We start from the raw sequence: 24,546 nt of genomic DNA on the forward strand, positions 1-24,546 counted from the left end.
CCCGGCCATTACGTTGATATTACACAGTCATGAAATCCCAGGATGCGTAATCGATGGCGGCTTGGGCGTTAATGTAATTAGCGCGAAGACATGCGAGCAGTTAGGAATTTCAGAATGGGAGGCTTGCTCGTTCTGGTTCCATATGGAAGATACCCGCTCAGTACGACCATTGGGGTTGATACACAAGGTAGGCATTATTGTGGGAGGACATCGCTTCAACATCTCGGTGGTAGTCCTCGCCCTGGATGCCCCAGGGGCGTACCTTGTGCTGCTGGGTAGACCGTGGCTTCGTGCAACGAATATCAAGCAGAGCTAGCAACACAAGTGTATTAGTTTTCGACACAGACGCACCAAGGTTCGTTTACCAACGGAGGAAGGCACGACACAATCCAAGGGTATAACACCATTATACACGGAAGATATAAATATGTTGGTTGGGGTGGATGATACAGAATTAGAGGCATACCTAGACGAGCATTCGCGGATTATTCCACTGTTCGAAATTGACGTCATCACCACAGCGACAGAATATGCCACGGCCACTACTCTCCACAACGAGGCTTACGAACCAAACCCAGAGTCAATATTAGAACTAAGCAGAGCACGGGCAGCGTTGGAGAGGGAAATGGAAATTTCACGACGAGTCACCCCCTCAGCCCTGGAAGAAGTAAACGTGGGTACGGCGTCAGAACCCCATTTTCTCTCCATCGCAAAAGAATTACGGCCGGACCAGAGAGACGCGATGATCGAAATATAAATATGTGTTTGCTTGGGCTCACGAGGACATGAAGGGGTTAGATCCGAAGTTCTATCAACATAAGATTAATTTAGCAACCGACGCAAACCCGGTGTCGCGAAGTTTCGCGCACGTGTGTTACTTGGGCGGGACCACGGGGGTCTTGGACTAGGGAGTACTCAAGGGATAGAGAAGACCCGAGGTTTGCTTTACGACAATACTACTTCCCGATCCCTTCCCGAGCAAGGTCTCGTTGCCCTTTGTTTTGTGAGGCCGGTGGCTCAAATTGATCACGACTCGTCGACCTTTCGAGATCATCGCACGAGCCAAGTGAGCAAACAGGTACAAGCAAGATGAGCACGCAACATGAACACACAAGGGGACGATAACACAAACACGAATGTCCATACATCTTTATGAGGAGGAGAGGTGCATCGGCACGCCCGAACGCTCCCTCGTCATAAGACGTTGAACGTACGAGGAAGACACAAAACACATCCACAAATGCTCGTACGCCTTTATGAGGAGGATAGGTGGATGGGCACGCCCGAAACCCCCCCTCATCACAAGATGGCCGAACTTACAAGGAAGACACAAACACACACACAAAATGCTCGTACGCCTTTATGAGGAGGAGAGGTGCATGGGCAAGCCCGAACGCTCCCTCGTCACGAGACAACCGAACGTACAAGGAAGACACAAACACACACACAAAATGCTCGTACGCCTTTATGAGGAGGAGAGGTGCATGGGCAAGCCCGAAATGGTCCCTCATCACAAGACGGCCGAACGTACATGGAAGACATAAACACACACACAAATGCTCGTATGTCTTTATGAGGAGGAGAGGTGCATGGGCACGCCCGAAATGCCCCCCCATCACAAGACGGCCAAACGTACAAGGAAGACACAAAGACATGCACAAATGCTCGTACGCCTTTATGAGGAGGAGAGGTGCATGGGCAAGCCCGAACGGTCCCCTCGTCACAAGACGGCCGAACATACAAGAAAGACAAAAACACACGCACAAAATGCTCGTACGCCTTTATGAGGAGAGGTGCATTGGCAAGCCCGAAATGGTCCCTCATCACGGGACGACTGAATGTACAAGGAAGACACAAACACACGCACAAAATGCTCGTACGCCTTTATGAGAAGGAGAGGTGCATGGGCAAGCCCGAAACGGTCCCTCGTCACAAGACGGCCGAACATTCAAGGAAGACACACACACACACACAAATGATCGTACGTCTTTATGAGGAGGAGAGGTGCATGGGCACGCCCGAAACGCTCCCACGTCACAAGACAGCCGAACGTACAAGGAAGACACAAACACACACACAAATGCTCGTATGCCTTTATGAGTTTGAGTGGTGCATGGGCAAGCCCGAACGGTCCCCTCGTCACAAGACGGGCGAACGTACAAGGAAGACACAAACACATGCACAAAATGCTCGTACGCCTTTATGAGGAGGAGAGGTGCATGGGCAAGCCTGAAACGGTCCCTCGTTACAAGACGGCCGAACGTACACGGAAGACACAAACACACACATAAATGCTCGTATGTCTTTATAAGGACGAGAGGTGCATGGGCACGCCCGAAACGCTCGCTCGTCACAAGACGGCCAAACGTACAAGGAAGACACAAATAAAGAAAGAAGGAGAGAAAGAAACACGAATGATATCGACCAAAGAGATAAATACGTGTTCGATTCCAATGCAAAAGAACCCTTTATAAAATAGGGTTTTGTTTACAATGGCAACTTATAGTTAACCACAAGCTCAATCAAAATATATTTATATTAAATGCCCTTAGAGACAAAAGCAAATGTGAACACGATGAAGATGAACACACGAGCACCACCAAAATGCCAATCCCAACGAACCACAACCACCCAAACGGCGAGCACACGGGCTTGCAACGACGAACGGGGCGAAGCAACGTCGAACCAACGAAGCTTGGGCTCACGAGCACTTCGAGTGCCAACGCGAAGAAGATGAGCACATGGCGATGGGGGGATGAAGGGGTATGAGAGGAAGAGAAGTCGTGAATAAGAAGATGAAGAGCTTCGAAGGAAAATTGGCGATAGTCTCCTCCTCCCAAAACGTCCTCCCGAATGAGCCCCCCCTCGACCTCTTTTTATAGGAAAAAATGAAGGGGGGGTTGCCAAATTTGTCTTCAATGAAAAAGGAATAAAATTCCTTAAATCACACTACACTATAAGTGTAGATTCAAACCGTGCACCTCGAGCTAGTAGTCAATGTGAATATCCACTAGCCCACTAACTCTCTCTTATATAATATATAATTCTATATCTATAAATTCTTAACCTGTCTCTCCTCTACATTTTACCTCTCTTCTCTCTTACTTTTTGCACGGACTTCTATGCATCCTTTCCACTCTTTCTTTTCCCTTTTGTTTTGCATATGCACAACTAATCGCTTTGGTGTGCACACACATTGCGCATGCACATTTTTGACCCCCCCCCCTTTCGCCGGTTTTTCCCACTCTGGAGCACGCCACATCACGATATCCACCCCCACCAAACCACACATCCTCCGGTATGTGCCAGGAATGGCGGGTTGAGGGTGGTCAATAGTTCATTTCCTCCTCTTCATTGACCCCGCCCCGTGGCTTGTTGTTTGGTCGCCTATATCTTCATCAAGGACATCGAGGTTTGGCTCCCTGTCGTGTCTCTTTTTGAAGATTTTGACCCGCTTCCCTACTATTGGTACTGCTAGCTTAGTCCCATTGAGTTCAACAAGGTGGTAGGTAGCATTATTGTTTACACTCGTTACCACGTACGACGCGAACCATCGCTTTGCGAATTTCCGCATCGAGCTATGTTGATTGTCGAGACTACTATCATAAACAATCACCCAGTTTCCTTCTTCGATCTTCTGAGGGCATAGTCAGTGTGTCTTGTCGAATCAAGCTTTGTTACTTAGCCTAGCCGCTTCTAACCTCTCCTTTGCCAACTCCTAGTCTTCGGGTCTTCTCTCAAGTTGCCTTATCCTTGTGGCTAGAAGCTCTTCTCGATTCATCTCGTTTTCCCACGACATCGCTACCCATGAAGTGATCGTGTCTTCAATGGGCATCATCGGCTTTTGTCCGTACATGAGTTCAGCTGGCATGAAACCTGTAACTGAGGTATGAGTTGTTCTATCGGCCCACAAGGCATAAGGTAGTAACCGAGGCCAATTCCCGACTCGCCCATCACAAGCTCGTACAATGGCTTTTACGATAGGCCCGTGTCCGCGTTCTATCTTTCCATTAGCCTCCGGGTTATCAACAATCGTGAGAGAGAGCTTCACTCCAAGTCTGTCAAAGAGCTCTGTAGCTTCGTGAGCGTTCAGCTCTCCTCTGTCGGCCACTATCTTTCCCACACATCCGTATTGGCAGATGACATCCTCGAGTAAGAATTTACACACCCCCGCCGTCGTTTTGTTTGCTAAGGCTCACCCTTCTACTTGGTTTGTTAGGTCTTCTCTTGCTAGCACCAAATATTTCACTTGGCCCACTCCCATCGGCATCGAAACCAAATCCACCATCCATTTGAAGTGTATGGTGAGTTGGTAGGTCGGGTGCAACTCGTCCCTATGGCGTATGTTGGAGTGTATCTGGCAACTTTCACACGTCCCCACGAAATGGGCGACGGTAACAGAGGTGAGAAGATTTTTGGGTGCATGACTCAAAGGCTTATCAATGTCGAAGAATGCTTAGAGTGAAAGGCACCTCATAGTCGAATGCTTTGCAAACTCGTGGCGTGACTTGCCTAGAAGCGTAGTGTTGCGTATACAAAAGATATCGTGAAAGTGAGGAAGGAATCATTGGGATTATGGACGGAAGAGACGAAAGAGTAGAAATAGATAAATAGTGATCAACAAGATGTGACAAGATAGGATATAGAATGATAATAGAAGCAATAAAAGAGATTTATAATTATTTGATGAAAGAGTTACAAAATAGTTGCGAGCGTTGTTGAATTTGAACTTTGTCTCACAAGGTAGACCACAATCTTCGCTTCTATCGCTCTTCTCTTTCTTCATAGTAGACCACAATCTTCTCTTCTATCTTTCAATGAGATAAGACTCAACCCTCCACCCTTTTTGTTGAGAGTTGAGCACCATAACCGCCAACTTAGAGCGTCTCTTGTATATTGACCTTCTTTTCTTCTTTCTCTATTGTGAATCTCTTACAACATAACTCTATTTGATATATATAATATAGTTCTTTTGATATTGATCGATTCCTTGATTTCTTGTGACTATACTCCCTTCTCCTTTTATAGGGAAGAGATGGTTCTACATGTGGGCCATGTGGCGCACATGTAGAGAAGTTCTCGCATGTGTTCTATGTGGTGCACATGCAGAGAGGCTTTTGCATGTGTGCTATATGGTGCACATGTGGTACATTTCATGGTTTAAACCGTACAATATTACGACACATATATTTTATATATATCACAAGTATAGGCTAAATGGTAAGGTTTGAATGCTTGTAAGGCTGGGGTTGTTGGTTCAAGTCCCCTTTTGCCCATGTAATTTGCTATATGGTGTATTACATGGTTTAGACTATAAAATACTACTTCAAATAAAACAAGGCATATGATCTCTTGTAACAATGGCTAAATGGTAAGGTAAGAGTGTCATAAGGTGGGGATTATTGGCTCAAATCCTCTCTTGTCCATGTAATATATAACATATTTATTTATTTATTTACCTCTACATATAATGTATAATATTATGATAGTGTGTTGTTATTATTATCTTTATGTATAAAATATTATCAAGATTTATTTTATTTCACTTACGTATTTATCTTATTGTAGACTTTCAATGTGAAGCTTTCATACTTCACGACACCGGCCACCAATACTTCTCCTTTAACTTCTCAAATGTTGCCCACGTTCCTCTATGGCCTGCCCAAGGACTCTTGTGGAACTCAGATACCAATGTTCTCTGGTCTTCTTCCTTTATGAACACTCGTTGTGACATCCCCGTCCTTCTCTTCGGGTGCCTCCAGAGGAATCCCCCTTGTAGGAAGTACTTGTACGCTTTCTTTCAGACTCTCTATGCCTCTTGCTTCGACCATGAACTATCCACCGTCATTGAGCTTAAGAACTTGCCAATGTGTAGCCACTCCCCTTCGTATTCACTTTCGTTGAAGGTGTGGAGTACTCACACATCTCGATCATCTATAGACGCTTGGGCCGTCTTAAAGAAGTCAAGAGCGACATCCTCATCTTCAGACACCATGTCACTTTTGTCCTCGAATCTTGCCCTCGATAGCATATCTGCCATGGCATTGTTCTTCCCTGAAATGTGGTGAATCTCCAAGTTCATTGATTTGATGTAAGCAATCCACCTTAGCATCGCTAGGTCGGGTGTTGCACATCCTGAAACCATCCCTAGGATTGGAAGACAATCCGTCTCTATTACCACTTCTGACCCGATTAGGTAATCTTTATCCGCATTTACTATGGACACAATACCCCAAAGCTTGCGTTTTACTTGGGCGTATCCTTGTTGTCGCTCGCTTAAGACCTTGGTTCTGAACCGGATGGCGTAGCGTGTACCATCCTCCCCTTCTTGGTTTATGACCCATCCGATCCCTATTGGACTCGTATCTACCGTCATGTAGATGGGCACCCCTTCCTTGTATACGGCTTTTCGTAAAGCTAGTGCTCCTATCAACATTCCTTTGAGCCTCTTCACTGCCTCTATGTGCTCTTCCTCCCACTTGAACTTCAGCCCCTTCTTGAGTAGCCCATACAAGGGCTCGACTAGGTGAGCATAGTGCGGGATCCAAATGTGGTAGAATGCACAGGCACCAAGAAATCGCCTCACATCTGTTTGCGATTTACATTCTTCCCTCATGTCTATGATGGCGGCCACCTTTGCCAGGGATGGCTTCCGTCCGTATGCCCCGCACAAGTGTCCCACCACAAGGATCTCTGGTTGGCCGAATGCCGATTTCTCACCCGAGAAGGTCAAGCGTGCATCTTCAAGTCTTTATAGAACCTTCTCGCAATTGGAGATGTGATATGCCACAAAACGTCTGCACCCATCCTTGTCCAAGCTTTCATCTTTCTCCGCTTCAGAGCACCCTTTTATGGGGATGTCATCGAGGAACAGCATGGTGATGTCGGGGATGCAATCTCTCAATACCTTGTTCATTGCATTTACCATGTGGGCTACAGAGTTAGTGCCTCCTTGTGGCAAGGTACACATTCGCACTAGGCTGATAGGGGTCCACATCGTTGTGATGTCCCTACTCTCCACAGCTAGTTGGAATTGATCATACCCCAAGTATAGATCACCAATCGAATAAATAGACCTTCCAGCGAAGGCCTCGGCGAATTTGTCAACACTCGGTCCAACCCCGGCATTTCGAATTGTCACTTGATTAACAAGTTGTAGGTCCTGGATGAAGCGTAATGTGTCGTTCTTCTTTGGCACAGTGAACCACCGATTCGAGTATGGGGCGCTTGATGGCTCGAGGATACCCATCTCGATCTTTTCCTTGAGTAGCTCAATCAACTTCGGGATGTGAGCTCTCGGAACAAGGATTGGCTTGATGTTCCACGGTACATGCGGCACCATAAAGATCACCATTGGCTCCACGATCTTAGGGTTTACATACCCTATCTCACCCAACGAGAAGGCAAAAGCCCTTCCGTGGCTTTCGATCATCCTTCTAAATCTTTCCTCCTCCCTAGGCAATAGGAAGCCACCCCCACAAATCCGGAGCTTCTGTCGTGTCTCATTGGTGAACTAGTGCCCTATGCCTCGTGGGTCCCGCAAGCTAGGATCAACCACTACCCCCTTTATCCGATCCCAACTATCGTTAGGCAATGGGGCAGCCACAGGCTTCACCTTCTTGTCCACGGTCTTGTACTTTGTTTGCACCTTGACAATCCTCGCTTCCTCAATCAACCACTCAAGCACTTCGATGGCGGTGTACATGTCAACTGAGTTTACTGGAATTACCTTTACTGGAATTACCCTCTCCATCTCTCTAAGAGTGTCATCGAACGAGACCGCCTCCATGGCGCTGCTTATGGTGTCATCTTTCCCCAATAAATTACATTGTTTGAGATATCTTTCGAATCTCTTGGCCCTAGACTTACCTTTATCACTTAAACTAGTAATTTTACAAGCTCCATTTTTGGAGAACCAAAATTGTTTCCTTTTACATTTAATAGTTTTACAAGGGTTTAGGGTCTTAGTTTGCCTCGGACTATTGCGGCCCCACTCTTTAATAGCCCGAATAAAAAATCCTCTTGGCTATCCCCTTTGAGGGAGGCTCGATTGCGCTCATGGTTGGGCCTCACCGTAAGGAATTGGACCGAATGTTCCCATCTTGGCTCTTGACCCTCGCATATGTTGACCCATTGTCTAGCACCTTCGTCTCCATGCGAGCCGCCGTGATGTATGGTTCACCCAAGATGACCGGGTGCGAGGACATCTCTTGAACAAAGAAATGTTGATCTATTTCTATGTCCCCCACCTTCACACGTACATTCGGGCAAGCCCCGTATAGCTCCTCGGTTGCTCGGGTTGCGGCTCTAATCTTCCACCCGTGCTTCGTGTTAACCGGGCACTTTGCCATTTTATAAAAGTCCATGGACATAAGGTTGATCTCAGAGCCATGGTCGATCAATGCTACAACCAACTCTTTTACATCTCCGACCTATACCGGTGTCTCCGTTGTCGCTCTCGCCCAATGCGGCCTCGTGTAGTGACTGTCCGCATAGTCTTTGTCTTCCTCAGGAACCTTAGTTGACAATGCATTTACAATCGCAGGCTTTGCCACTTCTTGCTCCGTCGAGAGCCGCTTCCTCTTCATTAGGTCAATGATGACCTCGTGGAATTCTTTCTTGGCAATTCCGAGGACCTCTCATAGAGTAAACTCTACGCGACTATCGAGGATCCTCTCCTCCACTACCTTCTTCAAGTCCGTTGCTTGTTCGATCTCCGAGCAAAGCTTGAAGTTGGGGGGGGTTCCCATTCACTTTCCATCTTTCGTCGCGTGCTTAAGACTGGTTCAGTTCTTCCCTTCTTCGTGCACCTCAAGTGTCGTATTTCCTTGATGGACCGGCTTCCTCGTCATTTCCTACCTTCTTCTCTTCTACCATTACTTCGTAGTTTTGGCAAGCGGCTTCCACTAAGCATGTCTTTTCTTCCACCGGATCCTTCCACCCGGTTGCTTCTTGGACCCTTCTTTCCGCTTCGTCCGCTTCTTCTCTTTTGAACTTCCCCTTAGAGAGGCTTCCAAGGATTGACAACCAAAAGTCTAACTATTTCTCCTCTTGCCTCCTCACCTCTTTCCCCACTCAGATCCCAACCGATGCCGAGTAGTGGACGGCTTCAACATGTCGTGCTTCGGCCTCCTCCATTACCCTTCTCATGCCCCCTTGGCCTTGATTCAATCCCAAGGGGTGCCTTTTCTCCGTCGAATAGACCCTATTGTTCCAAAGATAGACAATATCCTTTCTTAGGGCCTCTTGAAAGTCTCCACACTCCCTTCGTAGGTGGTCGGGGTTGTCGCACCACATACATCTTTGCGAGAATGGGGGACGTCTATCTTGAGGGCCGTCACTCTCTCTCCTAGCTTGCGTTATTTGGAGATCTCGCACCATCTTTGTGAGCTCATCTATTGCCGACCCTCCCGACGGTGCTTCAACCATGTTTCTCTCGGGGACGAACCTTGCATTTGCTTGCTCTCTTTCTTGAGGTATTCTACCACCCCTGGCTTCATGTGTCTCACTAATGGAACCTGTGGATGTTTGGCCGCTCAACGGACACCCGTCGTTCCATTCCCTTCTCTGATCGAAGCGGCTACAAACCCATTTTACCATAACCCAATCTGTCGTGAGCCCATCATCAGTTTCAAGGAGGGATCCCACCTTCTCTTGGTCTCGTGCATCAACAATATTTATGAATAGTAGAACCTTTCTTGTGTCAAGCACCATCCTATCGAGAGCCGAGAGCCGAGAGTCGCGCGAAGCGCTTCTCAAATTCTTGTAAAAGTACCATAGTATTTCTCCCCTTGCCGGGAAGCTTAACCCACTCCATTAGATCCCTTTTCGAAATTCTGAGTGAGTCATCAAGGCCGTACTTCTCGAGGAGTCTTTCTTCGAACTCCACCCAATTGCAACAATCCGCTTGGATCTCAAGTAACTCTACGTGGATACTCGGCGTTACCACTCTAGCGAATCCGGTTAGCCGCCTATCTTCGGCGATGTTTCGCATAAGCATTTCGGCCTTATAGGCATCCAAGTAGCTCGTGATATCTCTTCCATTGAACCGAATGTTGTCGTTTAGGAACACGGTCCGTGGTCAGTCCTTCGACCTGGACTCCAAGGTAGGTGTGGAACAACGAACAGGGTTTAAGCGTAATGTGTAAGGGGAGAACCTCTGTAATTCTGTCGCCGTAAAAGGGAAGACGGCTACAACCGAATCCCTATCACAAGTTACACTTACGTACTACTATGCTTAAGTATCCGAGACACCGACACTGAATTAGCCGCAACTATACATAGAAACTCAGAGAAGATAGAATTCTATTATCAAGCGTTCTTTACATTTCCAAAAATTACACGCACCTCCATAAGAGGTTTTCTGCCCTTTATATATGCAGGGTCTAATTAGCCGTTCACGCTTCCTGCGTGAACCGTTACATGCGTTATGCTCTTATATAGTTTCTTATTCCTATGCTTTTGGCTGTCGGTTACTATTCCGGCGGACAACACTTGGCATGCCTGTGGGACAGTGCCTTTGCACATCGGACCCATCCCGTTAATCCTCTTCCAAAATGGCCCGGATGTTCGGCTCTGTTGTGGAATAGTTACGCTCTGCTGCTGACAATTTACGACTTGCATAGTATACTGGCCTGTACTAGTTTGGTTCGGTGAGTTGCATTAGCGCGCTTCCTATTGCTATGTCTCAGGCGTCGACGAACACGTGGAATGGCTTCACCCAAACTGGAGGTTGTACGACGGGGGCCTGTGTGAGCATTATCTTAAGTGCCTCATAGGCCTTATCCTCTGTTGCAGTCCATTGGAAAGGAGTCCGATGTACGACAATGTGTAGTGGCATGGCGAAGTCCGCCAAATACCGTATCATCCGACTATGCCACCGTATTTGTCCCAAAAATCGGCTAAGTGATTTGGCATTTGTTGGAGTTTTAGCTTGCGTAATAGCGGAGATCTTGTTTGGGTCGACTGCTATTCCTTCTTTGCTGACAATGTGGCCTAGGAGAGTCCTGCTGGTCACGCCGACGACACATTTCGCGGGATTCATGCTTAAGCGTGCGGTGTGGCAATGTTCCAGGCACAGACGTAAGTGCGAAAAATGGTCTTTTGTTTGCCCATATACCGCAAAATCGTCTAGAAAGACTTGCATGAATGCCGGAATGTATTCACCAAAGATCTCCGTAATTGTTTGTTGAAATGTTGCCGGCGTTGTCTTTAGCCCGAACATCATGACGACTGCCACATATACTCCCCGGTCCATGACAAACGCCGTCTTCTCCTGGTCCTCGGGGTGCATGCGTACTTGGTTATAGCCACTGAAGCCATCTAAGAAACTGTACATCTCATGGCTTGTGACGGCGTCCAACACGCTATCGGTGAAGGGTAAGGGAAATGCGTTCATAATGGTTACGGCTTTTAATTTTCGGTAATCTACGCATACCCGTATTTTGCTGTATTTCTTTGGGACAACCACTATCGGGCTTAGCCATGTCGCTTGTTTAACCGGCCGTATGAACCCCGCCCTCAGCAGCTTGTCAATTTCTTCTTTCACGCGGGTCGCGTAATTGGGGTTCATGCGGTAGCGGCGCTGTTGGACAGGTTTCGCGTCAGTTTCTAAATTGATCTTATGCTGATAGAACTTGGGATCTAACCCCTTCATGTCCTCGTGAGCCCAAGCGAACACATCTTTATATTCCGTGAGTAGTGTGATCATTGTGATTCTCTGGTCCGGCCTTAATTCCTTTGTGATGGAGAGGAACCGGGGCTCCGATTACATACCCACATTCACTTCGTCGAGAGCGAAAGCGGTGACTCTGCTGAGTTCCAATATGGACTCTGGGTTTGGTTCGTATGGCTCTTCGTGCGGAACAGTGGCCGTAGTATATTCTGTCGCAGTTGCGATGACATCTATTTCGAACAGCTGAATAATCTGAGGATGTTTGTCAAGGTACGCTTCCAAGTCGGCATCCTCCACCCCAACCAACATATTTATGTCTTCCGCGTAGAACGGTGTTATACCCTTAGGTTGTGGCGTGTTGCCTTCCATAGGTACGCGAACCTTGGTGCATCCATGCCGGAAACTGATACACTCGTGTTGCTAGCTCTGCTTGATATTTGCTGTCCGAAGCCATGGTCTGCCCAGAAGCACTGGGTACGCTCCTGGGGCATCCAAAGCGAGGACGACCGCCGATATGTCGAAGCGGTGTCCGCCCACGATGATGCCTATTTTGCGAATTAACCCCAACGGTCGTACTGAGCGGGTATCTACCATGCGGAGCCAGAATGGACACGCCTCCCATTCGGAAATGCCTAACTGTTTGCAAGTTTTCGTGCTAATCACATTGACGCCTGAGCCGCTGTCGATTACGAATCCAGGAACTTCCTGTCCGTGCAATATTACTGTAATAGCCGGGTTGTGCTGATCCACCACCGGTGGTCCATCGCTGACGTTTGTCAGGTTTATGGCAACGCTCACCCCGGGCATGCCCACCACATGTGCTTCCATGGTCTGGCGGAAACGTGGAACTAGCTGTAGCAGTTTTTCCATAGTTAACGTGATTTCACAGCCTGCTAACACCTGCCAAATGGGGTCCGACCCCGGTCTTTCGTTCTCTGTTCGCTCCATTGTGTTCGCGGACTCCTGCCGCATACGTTCCGTATTGTTCGTGTTTGCTTTTTCCACCCAAGCTTGGGCTTGTCGTCATACCTCGTCTTGCGCAGCCCAATCCGCCGTTTTTGTTTGCTGGCGTGTTGTGACTTGTTGCACCTCCGCCGTAATCGTATTGATGGCGGGCCCCTTTCCCTTGCATGCTGGGCATTGCGTGGCATAGGGTTCGGGTTGCTGACAAATAAAACAATGGATGCTTGGTTCTCCCTTCTCAGTCCCAGGTGGTGTGTGCCGCTCTCCAAGCGCTACTTGCTCTTCGCGGTCCGGCCTTGTTTGTCGGGACGTACGCGGTGGCTGCTGTTGGTCCCGTCGTTGTTCCTGGTGCCGCTCATCCCCCGAGCTTTCGTCGTAACGCCGGTGATCCCTATATTGCCGAGGCTTACCCCGATAGCCATTGAAGCCACCCCGTTTGTTTGTTGGGCGTTGATGTTCGTATCGTTGTCCCCCTTTGGCGTAACTCGGATGTCCACGATAATCCTTGTCCTCTGGGTCGTCCTCCTTGGACTCGTTGTGATTCCGGCGATTCCGGTTGTATCGGTCCTCCCGCGGGTTGCGATCCTTATACCGAGGTCGGTCTTCTTGCCGCCTTTGTTCCGCCCGGTGCGGTTGACGCTGTGTGTCCATGTTGCGGATCGCGGGAGTGGCTCTGTTTAACATATTGTACTCGTATCGGTCGACTGTGTGAACCTTCGAGTGGAAGATTGGGTAGTGGATTCACATATTGCACTCCACCGCGGAATGCCCCGAGTTCAAGCAAATCGTGTACTGGATTGCTTGACGAAATTGGCGTTCCTCATCCTAAGGTAACGCTTGTCGTAAGGATGACATCGAAAACCTCTCCTCCTCGTCATCCAACTCGAGCTGTAACGCTCGTTTAATCACCACATCCGTTGTTTCCCCTTTCACACTATTGTTGTTGAGCGTTGCCAGGATGGGCTGGTGTAACGCTGCCAGAAATGTCTCCCGAGCCTCCTCCTCCGCGGGGCTTCGTTCCAGTTTCCGTCGTAAATTTTGGAAACGTAAGCTGAAGTCTGCTATCGTCTCGGTCAGTAGTTGCTTAATTGTATAAAACTGCCCGAGAATCTCGCGTTGTGGAACCCTCCGATGGAAGAATCGCAAGAAAGCGGATTGCAGCTGATCGAAGGTTGTTATGGCTGGTAAGTCCATCTGTGAAGGCCAGAACGCCGCATGCCCATCTAATGTTAATCCGAACTCTGTCATTTTTGACTGGTGTGCCACCGTCTCAGAGAGATTCTACACCATGTGGCTTGCATTCCAAACATTCAAGAACATGCGAATATGAGTTGCGGCGTCGGTTTCGCCGTTAAAGCGAGGGTAGGCAAAGGCCATAGTGGGAGCTACGGCGGATCGGAAACGGTCACAGGGTGGTTGCGGTGAGCGTGGTCCTCGCGTCTCGTCAAGGTATTTGGGGAGAAAAGAATCCGCTTTGCACTCACGGCAGGTACTACTGAGGTCGCTGATGCGCGGATTTGCCGGGCGTGTTCTTTTGCCTGGCGTTTGACGGACCTTGTTATTGGCCGGTCTTGTCTTGTTGGTTCTCTAGGCCGTCTGCGGCTAAACATCCATTCGTTGTTGCTCGTCTGTGAGGAAACACAAATCACCAAGCGTGCCAAAAGTGTTGCCGTTTAGGAACATGGTTCGTGGTCAGTCCTTCAACCTAGACCCCAAGGTGGGTGTGGAACAACGAACAAGGTTTAAGCATAATGCGTAAGGGGAGAACCTCTGTAATTCCTTCGTCGTAAAAGGGAAGACGGCTACAACCGAATCCCTATCACAGGTTACACTTACGTACTACTACGCTTAAGTATCCGAGACACAGACACTGAATTAGCCGCAGCTATATACAGAAACTCAGAGAAGATAGAATTCTATTATCATGCGTTCTTTACATTTCCAAACATTACATGCACCTCCCTAAGAGGTTTTCCGCCCTTTATATATGTAGGGTCTAATTAGCGATTCACGCTTCCGGCGTGAACCGTTACATGCGTTATGCTCTTATATAGTTTCTTGTTCCTACACTTTTGGCCGTCGGTTACTATTCCGGCGGACAACACCGACCCATTGTGCTGACCACCGTCTCTAAGGCCCGTTCTAGGCCGGTGACGCCTTCTCGGGCATTTACCAAGCGGTCCACCACAGCCGCCATTGCTTCAGCGAGTTCTCCTCCTCGCATTTTGGTTCTCCCTTGCCGCCCTTTCACGTCGGGTTCATCAATTTATGTCGCAAAGTTTCACACATGTGTGTTACTTGGGCGGGACCACGGGGGTCTTGGTCTAGGGAGTACTCAAGGGATAGAGAAGACCCGAGGTTTGCTTTACAACAATACTACTTCCCTACCCCTTCCCGAGCAAGGTCTCGTTGCCCTTTGTTTTGTGAGGCCGGTGGCTCTCGTTGATCATGACTCGTCGACCTTACGAGATCACCGCACAAGCCAAGTGACCAAACGGATCAAGCAAGATGATCACGCAACATGAACGAACAAGGGGACGATAACACAAACACGAATGTCCGTACGTCTTTATGAGGAGGAGAGGTGCATGGGCAAGCCCGAAACGGTCCCTTGTCATAGGACGACCGAACGTACACGAAAGACACAAACACATGCATAAATGCTCGTACGTCTTTATGAGGAGGAGAGGTGCATGGGCACGCCCGAAACGCTCCCTCGTCACAAGACGACCAAACGTACAAGGAAGACACGAATAAAGAAAGAAGAAGAGAAAGAAACACAAATGATATCGACCAAAGAGATAAATACGTGTTCGATTCCAACGCAAGAGGACCCTTTATAAAATAGGGTTTTGTTTACAATGGCAACTTATAGTTAACCACAAGCTCAATCAAAACATAAATATTAAATGCCCTTAGAGACAAAAGAAAATCCCTACACGGCGAAGATGAACACACGAGCACCACCAAAATGCCAATCCCAATGAACTACGACCACTCGAGCGGCGAGCACACATGCTCGCAACGACGAACAAGGCGGAGCAACGTCGAACCAACGAAGCTTGGGTTCACGTGCACTTCGAGTGCCGACGTGAAGAAGACGAGCACGTGGCGATGGGGGGATGAAGGGGTATGAGATGAAGAGAAGTGGTGAATAAGAAGATGAAGAGCTTCGAAGGAAAATTGGTGATAGTCTCCTCCTCCCAAAACGTCCTCCCGAATGAGCCCCCCCTCGACCTCCTTTTATCGGAAAAAACGAAGGGGGGGTCGCCAAATTTGTCTTCAATGAAAAAGGAATAAAATTCCTTAAATCACGCTGCACTTTAAGTCTAGATTCGAACCATGCACCTCTAGCTAGTAGTCAATGTGACTATCTACTATCCCACTAACTCTCTCTTATATACTATATATTTTTATCTCTACAAATTCTTAGCCTGTCTCTCCTCTACATTTTATCTCGCTTGTCTCTTACTTTTTGTGCGGGCTTCTATGCATCCTTTCCACTCTTTCTTTTCCCTTTTATTTTGCATATGCACAACTAATCGGTTTTGTGTGCACACACATTGCACATGCACATTTTTTACCCCTCCGTTTCGCCGGTTTTTCCCACTCTCGATCAGCGTCGCTACCGCATGAACCCGAACTACGCGACCCGCGTTAAAGGAAAAATTGACAAACTCCTAAAGGCGGGATTCATATGGCCAGTTAAACAAGCCACATGGTTAAGTCCGATAGTAGTCATTCCAAAGAAAAACGACAAAATACGAGTATGCGTGGATTACCGAAAATTAAACGTCGTAACCATTACGGATGCATTCCCTTTACCATTCACCGATAACGTACTGGACGCCGTCGTAGGGCATGACATGTACAGTTTTTTAGATGGCTTCAGTGGATACAACCAGGTATGCATGCATCCTAATGACCAAGAGAAGACCGCATTTGTCACGGACTGGGAGTCTATGTGGCAGTCATCATGATGTTCGGGCTAAAGACGGTGTCGACGACATTTCAACAAACAATCACAGAGATCTTTGGGGAATATATTCCGGCATTCATGCAAGTTGTTTTAGACGATTTTGCGGTATATGGGAAAAGAACCGACCATTTTACGCATCTGCAAATGTGCCTAGAACGTTGCCGCACCGCACGCTTAGGCATGAATCCCACGAAATGTGCCTTCGGCATTACCAGCGGGGCTCTCCTAGGCCATATAGTCAGCAAGGGATAGCGGTCGATCCGAACAAAATCTCTGCGATTACTCAAGCCAAAACTCCGACAAACGCGAAATCACTCAACCGGTTTTTAGGACAAATACGATGGCATAGTCGGATGATACGATACTTGGCGAACTTCGCCACCCCGTTACATGCCGCCGTGCATCGGACTCCCTTCCAATGGACTACAACGGAAGACAAGGCGTCTGATGCGCTAAAAATAATGCTCACGCAGGCACCCGTCGTACAGCCACTAGTTGGGGCGAACCCATTCCACGTGTTTATAGATGCCTCAAACATTGCAATAGGAAGTGCGCTAATGCAGCTCACAAAACTGAATTGGTACCGGCCAGTGTACTACGCGAGTTGCAAATTATCAACAGCAAAGCGTAACTATTCCACAACGGAGCATGAGGCATTGGGGATGATCTATAGCATCAATAAATTCCGGCATTATCTATTAGGGAGGAAATTCACGTTCCACGTAGATCATTCGGCACTACTGTATTTGGTGGAGAAACAAGCACTGACGGGGAAATTGGTGCGATGGATGCTGCTGCTTCAAGAATTCGATTTTGTAATTCAGCACCGCCCCGGGTACACAACACGTAGTGGTAGATTTTTTGAGCAGACTTGATAATGGAGAAATGCCGCAGAAGGACGACGCCGACTTTCCGGACGCAAACATTATGCGGGTAGCAGCACTAGCAGGAAGAATGGAAACGACCTTTCCGGACTGTTGGCTCATGGAAATGACCATACTTTTTGACTACGGGACTACCCCCACCACAATTACGCATGGACGAGAAGAAACGATTAGCCGTCCGGAGCCGTAACTTCTGCCTAGTAGAAGGAATCTTATATCACAAAGGTAGTGATGGTATTTGGCGACGCGGTATACATCAGGATGAGAAAGAAGCGGTCTTACGGGAGGCTCACTACGGAATGGCAGGCGGACACTACGCAGGCGATGTTATGGCCCGGAAAATATGGCAAGCAGGCCTATGGTGGCCTACTACACAAAAGGACGCATACGAGTATTTTAGAAAGTGCAATTTGTGTCAACGGATGGGCCATCCCACGGAGGGCGCAAGAATGCCACACCAGCCCGTATTCCTGTTAGGTCCCTTCCAAAAGTGGGGATTGGATTTTGTGGGCCCCTTCACACCGGCGGTGGCCCAAACGGGCAATAAATACATATTGGTGGCCACGGATTATTGCACCAAGTGGGTAGAAGCAAAGGCATTACGAGAGAATATGACGGCCGTCACAACGAGATTCCTTTACGAACACATCTAGTGTCGGTTCGATTGTCCGATTGAGCTTATCAGTGATCAGGGGAGCCACTTTCTCAATACAGTGGTTCGTGAACTAACACATCATTACGTCGTAGTCCACAAGAACAATACACCATATTATCCACAGGCGAATGGGATAGCGGAATCCACCAACAAGACATTGCAGACCATATTAAAGAAAATCGTCAATGAAAATAGAATGGATTGGGATACCAAATTACATAGTGCGTTATGGGCGTACAGAACCAGCTACAAAACAAGCATACAGTCAACACCGTTTCAACTCGCATTTGGGCTGGAGGTCGTTATACCGGTAGAGTTCTAGATACCAGTTTACGGATTCAGGTACGGGACCGCCTATCGGAAGCCAAGTCAGAGGAAGTACGGCTCAACTAGCTACTCGAACTCGGCGAAAAACGCATACATAGCATGGCTGTGTTGGAGCAGGAACAACGACGGTGTAAAGCATTTGTGGATCGACATCGGAACGTACAAGAAAAGGATTATGCGGTCAATAGAGCGGTACTGGTTTTCCAAACCCACATGGGCCATATGCCAAGAAAATTACGATTCCGCTGGACATGCCCGTACTGGATAATAGGAGCGGAACAAGGCACGTTCCAACTGGGCACGTTGGCCTGGGAAGTATTACGACAGAAGGTGAATGGGTTTCGCCTTAAACTTTATTTGGGACCTACGCCACCTAACCCATTCCCCGCCGGAAAGGACAAAGCCGAAGAATCCGCGGAGTAAGTAGACAGCCCTACTTGTATCATAGTGTAAAAATAGGCTTGTATGTAACCGTTAGGAAAAAAGAAGAAGAAGAAGATAGCGATGCTATTAAAAAAGGACTAAAAGCATGCACAGACTTCTAGACCAAGAACACGCGACACCACGATGGCTCACCGCCCAATGAACCCTAGGCCACAAAAAGAAGGAAATACAAGGTCTTCTGCACAATACAGAAATCCACCTCCTAACTCTCAACGCTCTCATCACTCCCTCCCTCACCTTCTCCTCCATCCTATCACAGAACTCAAGCCCACCGCAACCAACAAACTTCCCCCCACGAGCCTACTCTGACTATGCCGATATTTATCTCTACCGCCTTGCGTTGATGGCTCGTGGAGAAACACCTAGATGGGTACATCAGGGTCGCAAAGGCACCTCCACACCCGGAGGCATTGGACATCGCCAGAAAGCTCAACATCGACACGGTCACCAACTCATCCATCTGGAAAAAGTTGGACCTGTCATCACTAGGTGAAAGGCATTTCGAAATCTCTCCTGTGGAGTCGCTACAGAGATATTTCGGTCCATATTCATCCTCCGCCAAGGCATATAGAATGAAGGAGATCCCGGATCCCTTTTTCCATAAAGTTGCCAAGTTCCTATTAGAGGTCAAATGCATACATGTAAACGCATATGGGATACCCAAGCAGAAGGCAGGTATCATTATTGATACCTTTGAAGGGCGTACAGTCGATTGGGGGGTCATCATAGGGCCGACGTTAAGCGAAGGCTTGCACGCGTATCAAGGAGGTAGGAAGCTCAGGCCTATCATACAACAGCACCTGACAGTACTATTCCCACCCCGAGGCTTGCCGGCACCGCAGCCCAGCAAGCCCACATCGCCGCCTCGATCTGCGAAGCGCAAGTTAGCGGAGTTAGCCACCACAAAGTGGGAGGATGAACCCCAACCCGCCGAGCCGGACACACGGACAACGCTGGAAGAGCAGGCAGAGCGCTCCGAGAAAGCGCCACCAAAGCCAGACGCTGAACCACGACAGGAAAGCCCCAGGCCGAAACGGTGGAGGCTGGACAAGAAAGATGGGCGAGGATTAGTTAAAGACGTACTCGCAGCGGCGGAGACAATGACCGTAGGCGACGACTCCGCAACTACGGGGCCCAACACCATCTTCGAAATAATCCAGGAGCCACGCCTGATCATTACACCCCAGGCACAATGAGGGAAAGTTGTATTGACAGCGGAAAGCGAGGTCTTGGCATATCCGGATATCCCGGACACGGCCCATCAGTTCAGCGCACTATTACAGTTTGGAACCTCTTTTGAGCTCATGGAATTCTTGGCAACACAACAGATAAAGGTCTCACAACGAATGGCCGAGGAGCACGCGGAGCGCCAGATGATCAAGCATGCCTTAACACAAACGGCGAAGAGCGACGATGAGGACCAGTTAGCCAGAGTCGGCAGACGGAGGAATGACGATATACGCCGAATGGGGATGGAACTACCCCCATTAAACGCGGACCTAGTCGAAGTTCAGAGGGAATTGGCAAAGGTCAGCATGGGCACCAAGGAGATGGCCATTAAAAATAAGAATGTCTGGAAGAACGAACGCATCGCGGAGTTGCAAAAAGCCAACGAACGCATCGCGGAGTTGGAAAATAACGCAATTACGGTGCAACAGGCAGCTCCACCACCAAACAACGTCGTTGAAGCCTTGAAGGAAGAGATTGAGGTGCAAACCGCCATTACCTCAAAAGAAAAACGGGCCATACAACTAGCGGAATCAGATTTTGACCACCTCCATGCTGAACTTCACCAGTCCTCAGATAGGGAAAAGGACATCCGGGCCAATGGCCGAAAGGGAGTAAAAACCCTTGAAGAGAACCTCACAGCAGAGACAGCATAGCACACCCGGACAAAAGAAGAAAAACTCCCAATTACGGGAGGAAGCGAAAAAATCGGAAGTGGCAATCGAAGGACTCCGGGCCTTATTGGAGAAAAAGAAAGCATGGTTCGACGAGTAGTTGGTGGGCGAACAGGAAAGAAGGCATCAGCTCGAAATCTGCCTGAACAATGAAATGGGAAAACTAGAAGAACTACATGCGAAGGAATCCCAACTGTGGGCGGGCATGAAGAGCACGTATGAAGAAGCGGCGGCAGTTAGTCAACAAGAAATTGCAAACCTCAAGAAGTCGGTGGAAGAAGCATGCAACCATTGCCAGGCCATCACAGACAACATGCATATCCTTCTACAAACGAATCGGGAGAGGTTTACGGTGCAATTGAAAACGGCGCTAGACAAAGGATGGATGGTGTGGGTGGCACAAGCGGCGGAATTGCACGCATATCGAGCGGACTTGGAGAACCGAAGAAAAGACGGCTGAGGCTTCTATAAACTCAATGAGGAAAGCATTTCGGTAGTACGCGAGGACCTAGCGCAAGACTATCGCATGCTAGCGGACCAACATTCTAAAGAACTCGTGCAACTATTAGATGATTTTGGTGAAAGTCAAGAGGATCTGTTTCACCAGATCACGCAAGCCGGTAGCACGCGAACAAACGAGGAATCCAACGCGACACCAATTCTAGATATTGCCAAACAAGAGGAACCTCAGGCCAGGCTAGCAGAAATGACAACTAAGGTGAACAACGCAGAACGGCGAGCGCAGTCCCCCACAATACCAGACAACGATACCACTGCCCAAGAGGAACCCCATCTACCGGAGCATACGCTATCGGCCAACCGCACGAAGAACGTTGCGGACCAAGAGGAACCGCAACCCCACTCCCCAGAGCGTACAACGACGGCTGTCATCACGGAGGAAGTGACAGACGAAATCGAGCCGCGACCGACTACAAGCCCGCCGACGGCTGAACCAAACCTCCTAGCCCAAGAAGAGCCCACAGAACCCAGACCGCCCACATAGGATGATCGCGACACCATGAGAAGGCCTCTCGACCAAGCATGGGAACCACACCACGATGCACCTACGGGCCCTATGCCATCCCCGGACACGGACACCGTAGCAGAGCCAAACATCAGGGCCATTTAGGAAGAAGATTAAAGGGATGGGTCCGACGTGCCATGGCACTGTCCCACAGGCATGCCAGGTGTTGTCCACCGGAATAGTAACCGACGGACAAGAGCGCAGGAATACGGAATAGTATAATATTGTAACACATGTAAAGGGCAGAAAACCTCTGATAGAGGGAGCGTGTAATTTTGAATGAAAAGACGTATTGTAATAGAGTTCTCTCTTCTCTGATATTTGTGTATAGTTGCGGTTAATCTACTGTGTGTCTGTAATTCTTAAGAGCGTAGGAATAAGTAACGGTGTGTAAGCTAGCCCATTGTCTAAGGAGCTCGGTTGTAGCCGTCTCCCTTATACGCTACTAGGGTACGGGAAGTATCCCACAAAGTATTACGCACAGACGCTACCATTCGTTGTTACACAGTCACTTGGAGGTCTAGGTCGAAGGACTAACCATAGACCGTGTTCCTAATCGGTAACAACTAGATATAAAGAAATTAGGCAGATACATCCTAGAATTAAAACAACACAGAGAGAATAAGTTACAAAATGTTGACAATAAGGTTGCTAATGTTCACCAACATGTAACAAATGAAGTCTTTCAGGAACAGGGGGAGACAACGAATGTCGACACACCTGCACCACTCGGGAGTTTTCTTGATGAAGTAGAAAATCAAAGAAGAACAAAACTCCCTTAGATGTCACGTTTCAAAGCAACTCAACGTGATGTAGAAGCAGTAAAGAAAATAAGGGAACGTGAGCTACACCGCCTAGAAGCCATGGTTGGGGCATGCATGTGCTAAATTTTGGGGAAATCTAAAGGGAAAACGTGTTGAGAGTTATGGTGACTTAACTCTTCACGACTTGTCTATGCATTGTAAGAATTTATATGAGTTATCTCTTGCCGGAAAGATGATGTGTTATGGTTCTCTTTCACATATGCCTCCCTTCTTTACAATTGAAGGTATATGCATAGGACTTAAGAAATTGGCCTCTCGAAAGGCAAGCGATCTTCAATGTATAAAGGCTGAAATGCTCAAATGGACGGGAAAGGAAGCACATATATGGATAAGCGATATGTTTAATGATGCATTGCAACATGGTATGCCGTACGATTGGACTACAAATTGGATCAAACCTTTACATAAAGGTGGAGATATAAATAATGTAAACAACTATCGAACCATCATGGTTGGCTCATTAATGGCAAAACTATTTGGATGTATAATGGAATCAAAGATAAGTGTATGGGTTGAAAAAAGTGGTAAGAGAGCTTATGGACAAGCTGGCTTTCGGAAACACCATAGCACCATTGATCACCTTATCACCCTTCGAGTATTAACGGAGGAAAGTCGCCTTAGAGGTAAAGGTTTATATTGTTGCTTTGTAGACTTCAAGAAAGCTTTTGATATGGTACCTCGTGAGCATCTTTGGAGGCGAATGGAAGAACTTGACGTGCCAAGTGAATATATGCTTGCAATTTCCCGAATTTATGAGAAGGTTATATGTTGTGTGCGCATGAGAGATAAACTTTCAGATTTTTTCAAAAGCACTATTGGTGTTAAGCAAGGATGCCCACTCTCACCAACACTATTTGGTCTATGCATTGATGAATTGGAAGAAATGGTTACCAAGTTTGCAAAGGAAGAATGTGTTGAAGAAGTTGCCATTGGGAATGTTGTGATTATGCTTTTGCTATATGCAGATGATGTAGTGCTTTTTGCAAATACTTTAGGAGATGCACAAAAGCTTATGAAGGCATTGGAAAAATTTTGCATGCATACTAAATTAAGTGTCAATAGCTCTAAAACAAAGATTATGCTTGTGAAGAGCCAAAAAAGAGATAAACCATGCATTATGTACAACAATGAGCCACTTGAATGTGTGGAAAGCTTCAAATATCTTGGCCTTGAAGTTCCTTCAAATCATAGATGGAATGAATGTGCTACACGCCGCTTAGAGGCGGGCAAGCGAGCATACTATGCATTTGAGAACACATGCAATCTTGGAGATATTAAGTGTTGGTTCCTCAAGAAATATCTTTTCGACACTTTGGTGACACTGGTTCTTCTCTATGGGGTGGAAGTATGGGGCGGTAGCATCCCTAAATCTATGTGGAAAGAGTTTGAAAATGTCCAAAAGCATTTTCTTACCAAGTTTCTACAAGTTAAGAAACAAACGCCCTACACCCTCCTCCTCCTTGAGACGGGATCGCTTCCCATTGAGATCATGGCCATGGAAAGGGTTGTTGAATACATGCTTAAGGTTCAAAAAAGTCCCTCACATCGACTTCCTAGAATTGCGTGGGAAGCAAGCAAAAAGATCCAAAAGACGCATAAAAGCAAAATTTTGTGTTCCGGTTGGATGCAAGATATAGAAAAATGGTTTTGTAGATGGGATGCGAGACACTTGCTTCATGATGTATCATTAGATTCCTCTGTAAATGAGGCATTTTTGCAACACCAATGTATCATGACATGGGACAAATGTGGAGGCTCACGCTTCACACATTATACTACACATGTTGCACCTAACTACAAAACCATATTCTTCGCGGAACGGGGAAATCGTACACATCCATACATGTTAGAGCCCATACCGTTATCTTCCA

General features: G+C 47.7%; 1 protein-coding gene across 1 annotated transcript in view; it reads left to right on the forward strand.

Annotated features, from left to right (window-relative positions):
• The window catches only part of LOC147850600 (HMG1/2-like protein), a 94,510-nt gene extending 74,163 nt beyond the window's left edge, over nt 1–20,347 (forward strand). The window contains exon 7 of the mRNA XM_087336709.1: nt 20,333–20,347. The gene's annotated coding sequence lies outside the window, so the exon portion shown is untranslated. The remainder of the gene's footprint in view (nt 1–20,332) is intronic.
• Nucleotides 20,348–24,546: the final 4,199 nt, after the last annotated feature.

The sequence above is a fragment of the Azolla caroliniana genome, unplaced genomic scaffold (genome assembly GCF_043228905.1).
Source record: "Azolla caroliniana isolate FFs.n. ecotype wild unplaced genomic scaffold, voAzoCaro1.0.p SCAF_21, whole genome shotgun sequence".
Taxonomy (NCBI): Eukaryota; Viridiplantae; Streptophyta; class Polypodiopsida; order Salviniales; family Salviniaceae; genus Azolla; species Azolla caroliniana.